This window comes from Giraffa tippelskirchi, chromosome 9, assembly GCF_054371585.1.
Source record: "Giraffa tippelskirchi isolate mGirTip1 chromosome 9, T2T-mGirTip1v1.2.pri, whole genome shotgun sequence".
Classification (NCBI taxonomy): domain Eukaryota; kingdom Metazoa; phylum Chordata; class Mammalia; order Artiodactyla; family Giraffidae; genus Giraffa; species Giraffa tippelskirchi.
Genome location: NC_137283.1, coordinates 51,793,461 through 51,805,337, shown reverse-complemented (window position 1 = coordinate 51,805,337; position 11,877 = coordinate 51,793,461). Strand labels below are relative to the sequence as shown.

The window sequence follows — 11,877 nt, the reverse complement described above, 5'->3', positions numbered from 1 at the left end:
CTAGGGAATTCTCTGGAGGAAGGAAAGATGTAGGCATTGACTTCCTGTGGAGGAGGACTGGATGAGAGTTGGGGTGAGCAGCAGGTGACCCAGAGCTGGCCTTCCTGACGTCCTCAGTGACTGATGGCACATTGGCACCTGCCCATTTTCACTGTGTAAACTTGTTTCCAAGAACATTTCCATCAGTCTACGTGCCAGAGTCACATGATGAAAATGAGGCTGGTCGGGCCACCCATTTTTGGAGAAAATTGTGGTCCCCAAGTCTGAGTGGTGGGTTTCCAAGAGTGGTGATGGATCCCCTGACACTCAAGACAGAAGCAGTAGCAGCTGGATGATGTCCAAGTGAGATGGCAATGTACTGGTTTCTGTGGGGGGGAGATGATGAGGGCTAATGGGAGATCTCCAGCTTCTGAGAGGGAGTGGGAGTTGGTAAAAACTGGAAGGTAGGGTGGTGCCAGTAGAGGTGATAGCCTGTGCAAATGCTTGGTGACAAGAAAGTACTCAGCATCATTGAGGAACTGAAAGGCATGAGTGACCAGAACAGAGTGAGTGAGGGCAGGGGACCGTGAAGAGGTGGGTGGGTGCCCGTTCAGCCATGTTAAAGATCCTGGTTTTGTTTGAGGTTGATGCTATTTGCAGTTCAAGAATATTGATTACAATGGATATTGGTTGAAAAAATGAGTGAGCGGGTGAATGAATCAGTTCAGTTCAGTTGCTCGGTCGTGTCCGACTCTTTGTGACCCTGTGAACTGCAGCATGCCAGGCCTCCTTGTCCATCACCAACTCCCTGAATCCACCCAAACCCATGTCCATCGAGTTGGTGATGCCATCCAGCCATCTCATCCTCTGTCGTCCCCTTCTCCTCCTGCCCTCAATCTTTCCCAGCATCAGGGTCTTTTCCAATGAGTCAGCTCTTTGCATGAGGTGGCCGAAGTATTGGAGTTTCAGCTTCAACATCAGTCCTTCCAATGAACACCCAGGACTGATCTCCTTTAGGATGGACTGGTTGGATCTCCTTGCAGTCCAAGGGACTCTCAAGAGTCTTCTCCAACACCACATTTCAAAAGCATCAATTCTTCGGCGCTCAGCTTTCTTCACTGTCCAACTCTCACATCTATACACGACCACTGGAAAAACCATAACCTTGACTAGATGGACCTTTGTTGACAAAATAATGTCTCTGCTTTTTAATATGCTATCTAGGTTGGTCATAACTTTCCTTCCAAGGAGTAAGCGTCTTTTAATTTCATGGCTGCAGTCACCATCTGCAGTGAGTTTGGAGCCCAGAAAAATAAAGTCAGCCACTGTTTGCACTGTTTCCCCATCTATCTGCCATGAAGTGATGGGACCAGATGCCATGATCTTAGTTTTCTGAATGTTGAGCTTTAAGCCAACTTTTTCACTCTCCACTTTCACTTTCATCAAGAGGAATACTATCAAGTAAAGAGATGAGAGGCACACAGACATAAAAATGGAGACCCACACAGGACAGTGAGACTTCAGTTGAAGCCAGAGGTGCTGAGGATGTCTCTCCCCCAGGGTCCTGGCCTGCTCCTGCCGAGTCACAGGAGAGGAGAGGGAAGCCCTGCTGAGTGCCACTGTCTGTGACCCTCCACGGGAGACCCGCTTCTCGACCTTCCCAGCTTTTCCTCCCAGGTTCGTCCTTTCTGTGTAGGGAAGAGACACCCACATGCAGGAGCAGCAGGGCCTCTGAGATCCAGGGCAGTGCTGAGAGAGCTGAGACCCAGAGGAAGTTTCTTCTCTAAACACCGCCCCTGAATAAGGCACCCACACTTGCAGAGGCACCACCCAGCCTCAGAGGTCAGTCAGGGTGCTTTACTGTAAAGGGCAGAAGGGCGGTCCCTCCACCCTCCGCTTTCCTGCCTTTTCCTCTCAATTTGGAGGCCAGATGTAGGCCTGTTTCTCCATATAGACTCTGTCTGAGGTCTGCACACACTTGAAGAAGGAGTGTAGGGTGCATTTCCTGCTAAGGTGACCCACTGCTGCCCAGGAGATGACAACACTTCATCATGGCTTTTCATCCGGGCCTCCACCCTCTTCTCCCCGTTTTAGAATTCACCACCTTGGGGGAGGGTCTAACTGGGAGTGTTCTCACCGGTCTTTTTGTTGATTGATTGACTGATTTTGGTTGTGCTGGGTCTGTTTCCAGGGGCGAGCTTTCTCCAGTTGCAGTGAGCAGAGGCTGCTCTTCGATGTGGTGCTGTTGTGATGGCTTCTCTTGTTGGGGAGCCCGGGCTCTAGGCATGTGGGCTTCAGTAGTTGCAACACCTGGGTTCAGTAGTTGTGGCGTGTGGGCTTAGTTGCTCTATGGAATGTGGAATCTTCCCAGAGCAGGGATTGAAGCCATGTCCCCTGCATTGGTAAGCAGGTTCCTATCCATTGTACCACCTGGGAAGTTCTCACTGATTTTGAATCCAGAACCCCAGTAAGCCCTGGGAGGTTGCCTCCCTCTCCCAGCTGCACCCCACCCAGCTCATGAGCTCAGCCACACCCTCTTTCAGTTCCTGAAGGGTGAGCTCTGCCCTGCCACCCGCTCGGTCCAGATGCCCAGCCACCCTTCCTCTGGTTCTTCCCCGTCGCCTCCAACACAGTCCTGGTTGAAGCGTCACCTCCTGGCAGAGTCCTCCCTGACTACTCCACTCGTCACCTGTCCCTCATGCCGATTGCTTTCACAGGAACGTGTTCTTTGCCTTCCCCAGCACTTTTTACAACTCGTGATTCTCCATCCATTGCATGACTGTCCCAGGCGCATCTGTCTCCTGTTAGCTGGGAGCTCCACCGGGCCAGGGGCACATCTACTTCATTCCCGAGGCTTCCCAGGCACTGAGCACAGGGCCAGGCACTGACTAGGTACAAGTAAATAATTGTTGAGTGAATGAATGAACTGTTGTTACAATGCTTTCACCAATGTGCCTCACCGTGGAACTCTGCAGTATCATTTCCCAGGGCTGCCATAACAACGGACCACAAACTCCGTGCTTTAAGCTACAAACATCTTTTCTCTCATGGCTCTGGAGACCTGAAGCCCAAAGTCAGGGTTGGCAGCCGGGCCATGCCCCTTCCGAAGGCGCTATGGGAGAATCTTTGCCTCTCCCTCGTTTCCGATGGTTGCCTGCAGCGTTCTCATTCCTCACTCGTCCTCAGATTGCTCCAACCTCTGCCTCTGACTCCATATGGTCTCTCCTCCCGACTTCTGTGTCTCTCCTCTTCTTGTAGGGACACCAATCATGTTGGATTTAGAGCCCACCCTACTCTGGTTTGACATCATCTTTTTTAAAATATTTATTGTTTTGGCTGTGCTGGGTCTCAGTTGCGGCTTGAGGGATCTTTGATCTTCGTTGTGGCATGCACGATCTTTAGTTGTGGCACTCGAACTCTTAGATGTGGCATGCGGGATCTCGTTCCCTGACCAGGGATCGAACCCTGGCCCCCTGCATTAGGAGTGCAGAGTCTGAGCCACTGGACCACCAGGGAAGTTCCCAGTTTGACATCCTTTTGACTGAAGACATCTGCAACTTCTCTGTTTCTAAATAATGTCACATTGTGAGGTTCCAGGAAGGACGTGAATTCAGCGGGGCGGGGTGGCCGCTGTTCAGCCCAGGGCAGATCTTCAGCTGCTCCTTCCTGTCTGGTTTCTCTAACCTCCTGCCCACGTTCCACACGCCGCCGCTCCCACACCTCCCCTTGGTAAGTGGTAAAATAACCCGGTTACCCGCCCTCCTCTCCCATCCCTCTTCTCTAATCTCCCGGCACCCAGAATCCCCAGTTAAAGTCACATTCCCCGACAGACAGGAGGAGGGACTGCCGACTGCGTGCCAGCGCCCTTTGTGTTCCTCAGTGTGAGGTCACTTGTTCCCTCACACTGGAATCACTGTCTCACCCAGGAGCCCGTCACGGGGACACGCGGTGACGCAGGAGGATGGATGACAGAGCCCGTCACGGGGACACGCGGTGACATGCACTGTCGCGGGAGGATGGATTACAGAGCCCGTCACGGGGACGTGCGGTGACGCGGGAGGATGGATGACAGAGCCCGTCACTGGGACACGCAGTGACGTGGGTGGATGGATTACAGAGCCCGTCACGGGGACACGCAGTGATGTGGGTGGATGGATTACAGAGCCTGTCACGGGGACACGCGGTGACTCGCAGTGACGCGGGCGGATGGATTACAGAGCCCGTCACAGGGACGCACAGTGACGCGGGAGGATGGATGACAGAGCCCGTCACGGGGACACGCGGTGACGCGGGAGGATGGATTACAGAGCCTGTCACGGGGACACGCGGTGACTTGGGTGGATGGATTACAGAGCCCGTCACGGGGACACGCGGTGACGCAGGAGGATGGATTACAGAGCCCGTCACGGGGACACGCGGTGACTTGGGTGGATGGATTAAGACAGGCTGGGGCTCAGCTGGCACCAAGAGGCACGGGGGTGCCGCATGTAACCCTTGTGAGGGAATCTGTGTCTCTTCAGAAGGGGAGAGAGGGATGACCCCAGTTAGAGACGGGCTTTGACATAAGAGTGTGCATAAGACTGGCCTTGAGGAGGGAGGTTCAAGATGGAGGGCATATAGGTATACCTATGGCTGATTCATGTTGATGTATGGCAGAAACCAACACAGTATTGTAAAGCAATTATCCTCCAATTAAAAATAAAAAAAAGAGTGACCCTGCCCTCTAGGCAATGAACACTGGTGCTGTGCATAGCACTCCTGTCAATTTCTGGAAGCTCCAGGGCTGTTAACTTGGGTCCACGTGTGTGTGCATGCTCAGTCCTGTCTGACTCTTTGAGACTCCCTGGACTGTAGCCCACCAGGCTCTTCTGTCCATGAGATTCTCCAGGCAAGAACACTGGAGTGGGGTGCCATTTCCTTCTCCAGGGCATCTTCCCAACCCAGGGATCGAACCTGCATCTCCTGCATTGGCAGGCAAATTCTTTACCACTGAGCCACCTGGGAAGCCCAGCTTGGGTCCTCTGAGGCACAGATACCAAGATGAGATTCCAAGTGTGAGAGAGTCTTGGAGTAAACACCTGCATAGAACGATTGGGAGATGTAGGAGGCTGGGAGAACCCGCAGACGGAGATGCTGTTTAACGCTGGTGAAGGAGAGAAGGAAGGGCAAAGGAAGGTCTTCCTCAGGCTAGAGTTGCCTGCAGAGGAGTCCCGCATCTCCCAGGAGCAAGCCTGTCTTAGCATCTGTCCCTGCCAAGCTCAGCCAGGGGCTGAGCGCAGCCCGTGGGATGTGTGGCCTCACGCCCCTGGGCTCAGAGCCTGGCATTGGAGCATCAGGCAGTCCTGCTCTCCACAGTAGGAGATTGGAGAGCCTGCCCATGGTCACCAGGCCCAGCCGTTCTCTCACAGCCCAGCAGTAAGCTTGGGCCCTATCAGGGGAAGAAGCCTGGGGTCTGGGGAATCCCAGCCTGGTCAGCCCACCAGTGGGTGGGGGCTGCAGGACGGGGTCCCCGGCCTCTCTGCTCGCCTAGGATGAAGGTCACACAGGAGAGCCCGCCCGCTGCAGTAGGAGTTTCTATGAAGCATGTTCACGTCAATGAGAGCTGGATGTCCTCGAAGGAAATGAAACCATGAAATCATTTTCAACCCCAAAGGCCCACTTATTTTGACAGGAAAAAGAAATAATGGCTCCAGCCAGCCCTCGGATGTGCTGGGTGCCCAGTGGATGCCTGCCCCATCTGTCAGTTGCAGCGCTCGGAGGGCGTGGGGTACATCTTTTCCATCTTTGGGGATTTGTGTTTTTATAGGTTTAGAGGCTCGTGAACCTTTTTACTTCTCAGTATGTCGCATCTTGAGTTCCCCTGTAGGCTGCTTGTGCCAGACTGACCAAGCATGACACATAGCTTTGGCCTCAGGGCTGCATTTTTAGCTCCTAAACCATTGAGACTTCAAGAAGGGGAGGGGGGTGGGTGTGAAGACGTCAGCAGATGTGAAATCAGGCAGACAGAAATAAACAGGGCGCTCCTCCTTCCTGTCTGTAGGGCTTAGGTTCTCCACGTGGCCAGGCCCTTCTCCTCCTGGGGGTGGGGCGGGAGGGGGTGGCAATGGGGAGCGGCTTCACACTCAGGTCCCCAGTTCACAGTTTCTCAGGCTGCCCTCTGAGCTCACACCCCAACCATGCTGTCTGATGTAAATGTCACAGGCACTGTTTTCCTTTTTCACATTGCTCCGCAAACATAGCACAAAGATCCCCAAATCCTCTGCCCTGGCGTCACCCACTTCCTTATTACCCAAATGAAACAGAGCCAGCCCATGTCCCCATGACACCCCGCCAGTGACCTCCATGGTGCAGACCCACGACAGGGATAGACTTTCCTGTTAATGTCACGTACTCTTTCCCCTCTTCTCCTGGGAGCTCCCTGGCCACTCTGCCTCAGTCTCCTCCTCTGGCCCTTGCCTCACTCTGAGTGCTTCAAGACCTGGTCCTGGGCTGTGTGTCCTCCAGCTACGTGCCACCTCCCCACCCCCGTCCAGGTGAACTCCCTCAGGCTCATGACTTCCAACACCAGAGACTCCAGACCTAATGTCCAGCCAGACCTCCCTTCTGGCCACTCAGCTGGCTTCTTCGCCTCTTCTCTTGATTTCTCCCTCCAACCCTGTTACCCTCCAGTAAATGAGCATCACCCATCACCCAACCATCCAATTGCTCAAATGGGAAACTTAGGAATTCTCCTTGGTTCTCTCCTTTTCCTTGCCTCCCATCTCCATCCACAATCTCCCGAGTTATCTCCAGTCCGTCCAGCGTTTTTAGTTCAGATCACTACTTGCTTTAACAACGCGCAGGTGTGCTAAGTCGTTTCGGTCGTGTCCAACTCTTCACGACCCTGTGGACGGTAGCCTGCCAGGCTCCTCTGTCCGCGGGATTCTCCAGGGGAATCTTCCCGACCCAAGGATCGAACCCACATCTCTTATGTCTCCTGCATTGGCAGGCGGCTTCTTTACCACTTCTGCCACCCAGGAAGCCCCACTTTAACCACACTCAAGGCCAAATTCAGCTATGAAAGCTCTCCTCTGCTCCAGCCTTGCGGCGCTCAGCACCTCTCTCCCATTGCTCCTGGGGCTCCAGCCACACTGACTGGCCTTGCTGCCCCAGGGCTGGGCGCCGCCTTCCCTCTGCAGGAATGTTCGCCTGATGTCTGAGGGCTTGGCTTTTTCTCAGCCTTCAGATCTCCCCTTAAATATTACCTTATCTCCATAACACACTCCCTGAAAATGCCTGTGCCTCTATTGTACAGAGGACTATCATGTCCCCCTTTACTTGACTGCGAGTCACATGTGTGTGTTAGCAGCGGGGGTGTGGTGGGTAGGCTAATAACCAAAAGGCTAATGGATTGTTTCCATCAGCTCCAGGGCCTCACTGTTAGCACCACAAAGAATTGGCTGAGAAGTAAATGACGCCTGTTGGCTCTCGCAGCTTCGAGTACCTCCTACCACACTCGTGTGTGGAGCCCAGGGTCAAGGACATGTGCTTCTCTCCCCCAAAGTCTCTCCATGAGCCAAAGAGGGGCCACGGAAAATTCTATTCCCTCCCTTGTAGAGCAGACTGGAAGGGTCATGACATTTCCCCTCCCCGTTTGTGGTGTCTACTTAGTTCACAGAGCCCTTGTTAATACAGGGCAACGGCCACCCCTCGACAACAGTGAGTGAGCTGAGGAATCACCTGACCTAACCTCGGGCCAATCAGGGTTTCTTCCCGAGAATTAGCATTTGAGACAGACAGTAGAGTCAGTCTTCTGATGGTGGCCTGGACTCCAGCAGGCGGGACCTGGGGTCGGTGGTGATTACCACGTGGCCCGAGGAGTCAATGGAACATCTGTGATGAGCAGAGAGGAGAGGGTTGAGGCGGCCCCCTGACTGAGCACCATCCTTCACATCCCAGGCATCTTTTACATGGGAGAAAAATATGTATCTTATCTTTATATTCAAATACTCTCTGCAAATGGAAAGCCCTTGATCACGAAATTCATTTGCTTAACAAAAATTGGGCATCTCATTTTCCTACAACTGTGGATCTCCAGTCTCACAAAGAAGACAGGATACTTAGCAAGAGCAATGGAAATTTCTGGAGCCCACAGAACAGAAGGCCAGCCCTGGGTGGGCTGGATGCACCCTCCCTCTCTGTTCCCACTGGAACCCCGTGCCGTGTCCTAAATCCTTCATCAGCCTGTTCCAGATTCCAATCCTCTCTTCGGGGACTGGGCTGAAGAACAGAGACACACGCTCTTTTTTAACTTCTTTTTTCCCAGATCCCCAGCGGATGGCACCTCGTAAGGTCAAGAGAGGTCCTGGCTGCTTTGACTTGTTGAGGCTCCCAGTATATTTGAAAACAAATAGCATCAGAATAGAGTTCAAAGTTTATGGCATATTTTAAATATTTACATGTAATGAAATAGTATGTTTAACATGCTTAAACTCACACAAAACTCCACACTCACAACATGGCCACAGGACTAATTTTTAAAATTTTTACTTCATATTGGAATGTGGTTGATTTACAATATTGTGTTTTAGGTGTACAGCAGCCTGGCTCAGTTAGACATAGACATAGATCTATTCTTTTTTGGATTCTTTTCCCGTATGGGTTATTACAAAGTGTTGAGGAGAGTTCCCTGTGCTGTACAGCAGGTCTCGTTGATTATCTGTTTTATATATGCTGCTGCTAAGTCGCTTCAGTCGTGTCCGACTCTGTGCGACCCCACAGACGGCAGCCCACCAGGCTCCCCCGTCCCTGGAATTCTCCAGGCAAGAATACTGGAGTGGGTTGCCATTTCCTTCTCCAGTGTATGAAAGGGAAAAGTGAAGGTGAAGTCGCTCAGTCATGTCCGACTTAGCGACCCCATGGACCACAGCCTACCAGGCTTCTGTGTCCATGGGATTTTCCAGGCAAGAGTACTGGAGTAGGGTGCCATTGCCTTCTCCGGTTTTATATATAGTAGAGCGTATATGTTAATCCCTGATGGCTCAATGAGGAAAGAATCCACCTGCCAATGCAGGAGACACGGGAGGGGAGGGTTTGATCCCTGGGTCAGGAAGATCTCCCAGAAGAGGAAATGGCAACTCACGCCAGTATTCTTCCCTGAAGAAACACATGGACAGAGGAGCTTGGTAGGTTACAGTCCATGAAGTCACAAAGAGTCAGACACAACTGAACGACTAAGAACACATCTTAATCCCAACCTCCTAGTTTATCCCTCCCCCCAGGATTTTTTTTTTTTTAACTTTTTGGCCATGCCACATGGCATGTGGACTCTAGTTCTCTGACCAGGGATCGAACCTGTGCCCCCTGCATTGGAGGTGCCGAGGCTTCACCACTGGACTGTCAGAGAAGTCCCAGGTTTTGTTTATTTTTTAAATGAGTTCCTTGTACCGGCTATGGGCAACTTGGCTGGTAAAGGGACAGAGGCATGAAGCTGTGTGATGCACGTCTTCTTGTTTCATTCTTGTTGGTGCTTCTCTGTTTGCCTTCACTTGAAGACCGTGATTGAAGTGTCAGCCTGGGGCCCTGTGTGAAGGGCTGGCAGCTCCTCGGGGGGCCCTGGGGTAGACAGACCTCCTTCTCCTTCTGTTCAGCCTGTTTTTTTTCAGGTGGACCACAGACTCAGTTGCTTCATTTTTAGCTGTCTTTCTTTTTTCTGTCTTTAAACTTTATTAGCTTTTCCTCCCCCCGGATACAAAGTGTAACCTATTTACTCTAAAGCATGAAAAGACATGGGGGGAACTTCAGTGAGACTTACTCAGTGAAAGAGCCAATCTGAAATGATTGAAACTATATGACATTCTAGAAAATGCAAGACTACAGAGACAGAAAAAGATCAGTGGTTTTCAGGGCTGAGAGGGGAGAGAGAGAGATGAGCTGGCAGAGGACTTTTAGAGCAGTGAGACTGCTCCGTATGATACTATAATGGTGGATACACATCATTTTACGTTTGTCCAAATCCATTTGGCAGACACCAAGAATGAACCCTCAGGTAAACTATGGATTTGGGGTGATAGTGATGTGTTAGCATAAATCCATTGATTGTAATAGTTATACCATTCTGGTCAGGATGTTGATGGTGGAGGAGGCTATATGTGTAGGGTCAGGAAGCATATGGGAAATCTCTGTATTTTCCACTCAGTATTTCTATGAAACTGAAAATTGTACTTGGAGTACACAAAAGTGTACTTTCTACTCTTAAAACTGCTCTAAAAATTAAGTTTATTTAATTTTTTTTAAAAGGACATGTAGCTCTTATCTTCAGGCTGCATCCAGTGGAGGTCAATTCCTAAGTGGGAAATTCATGGATTCACAACTTAGGTGCAGACAGGACCTCAGAAATCCCAGGTAGAGAGCAGACATCCTGGGATCAAATCCCAACTCATCTGTTAATACCAGCTGTGTGTCCTTGGGCAACTTACTCAACCTCTGTGAGCCTCTGTTTTCCCATCTGTAAAATGGAAGTAACAATGGACTTTATCTCAGAGAGCCATTGTGAGGATTAAATGAGATAATTTATGGCAAACTCTTAGCTGGTGCTCCATAAATATCAGCTATCACTGGCATTCAAAAAAAAATTTTTTTTGCCACACCATGCAGTATGGATCTTAGTTTCTGGACCAGGGATCAAACCCACACTCCCTGCAGTTGGAAACATGGAATCTTAACCACTGCGCCACCAGGGAAGTCCCCTTTGTGTGTGTGTGCTCAGTTGCTCACTTGTACCTGACTTGCTGATGCTGAAGCGGGAGCTCCAGTATACTGGTCATCTGATGCAGACAACTCATTGGAAAAGTCCCTGATGCTGGGAAAGATTGAGGGGAGAAGGAGAAGAGGGCATCAGAGGATGCGATGGCTGGATGGCACGAACATGAACTTGGGCAAACTCTGGGAGATGGTGAGGAACAGGAAGCCTTGCATGCTGCAGTCCACGGGGTCACAAAGAGACACGACTGGGTGACTGAACAACAACAACAACCTCACTCTCTTGACCTTATGGACTGTAGCCCGCCAGGCTCCTCTGTCCATGGGATTTTCCAGGCAAGAATACTAGAGTGGGGTGCCATGTCCTCCTCCGGTGCATCTCCCCGCCCAGGGATCGAATCTGCGTCTCCTGAGTCTTCTGTATTGGCAGGAGGATTCCTTACTGCTGGGCCACATGGGGAGCCCAGGAAAGTCCCCAGCAGTATTATTATCCAGGATAATATTCATTCAGTCATTCAACAGTAACTAGTTGGGCAGCATGTAGGATACCAGGGTGAACAACGCAGAGCTGGTCCCTGCCCTCACAGAGTGCACAAGCTGGTCCGTCCTCCTTCTGGGTACGTAGTGATGGTGAAGATAGAAGATATAGTTCCCATTTGGGCTTTGCAGGCAAGCACCCTCTGATACACACACCCTGGAAGCAGCTCTAGTAGCCAAGTGATTACTTAGAAGATTTTGGCACGAGAAGTGATGTGTCACAGAGCTGGGCTGCCTGTGTTCCAATCCCAGATGCCTCCTAGCTGTGGAATTTCAAGCAAGTTCCTTTCTTCTCTGTGCCTCAGTTTCCTTGCTTATATAAAGGAGGGCATAATATCAATGCTCTGTGGCAGCCTGGACAGGAGGGGAGTTTGGGGGAGAATGGATACATGTATATGTGTGGCTGAGTTGCTTTGCTGTCCACCTGAAAGTATCACAACATTGTTAATCAGCCCTTGTGGTTGTTCAGTTGCTCAGTTGTGTCCAACTCTTTGCAATCCCATGGACTGCAGCACGCCAGCCTTCCCTGTCCTTCACTGTCTCTTGGAGTTTGCTCAAACTCATGTCCACTGAGTCGGCAATGCCATCCAACCATTTCATCTTCTGCCACCCTCTTCTCTT

The 11,877-nt window shown here is 51.2% G+C and overlaps 1 non-coding gene across 1 annotated transcript; it reads right to left on the bottom strand.

Moving 5' to 3' along the window:
* Positions 1-3,422: 3,422 nt before the first annotated feature.
* TRNAR-CCU (transfer RNA arginine (anticodon CCU)) lies at positions 3,423-3,495 on the bottom strand. Its single transcript has one exon. It is a non-coding gene; the product is annotated as a tRNA-Arg (tRNA).
* Between the last annotated feature and the right edge of the window lie 8,382 nt (positions 3,496-11,877).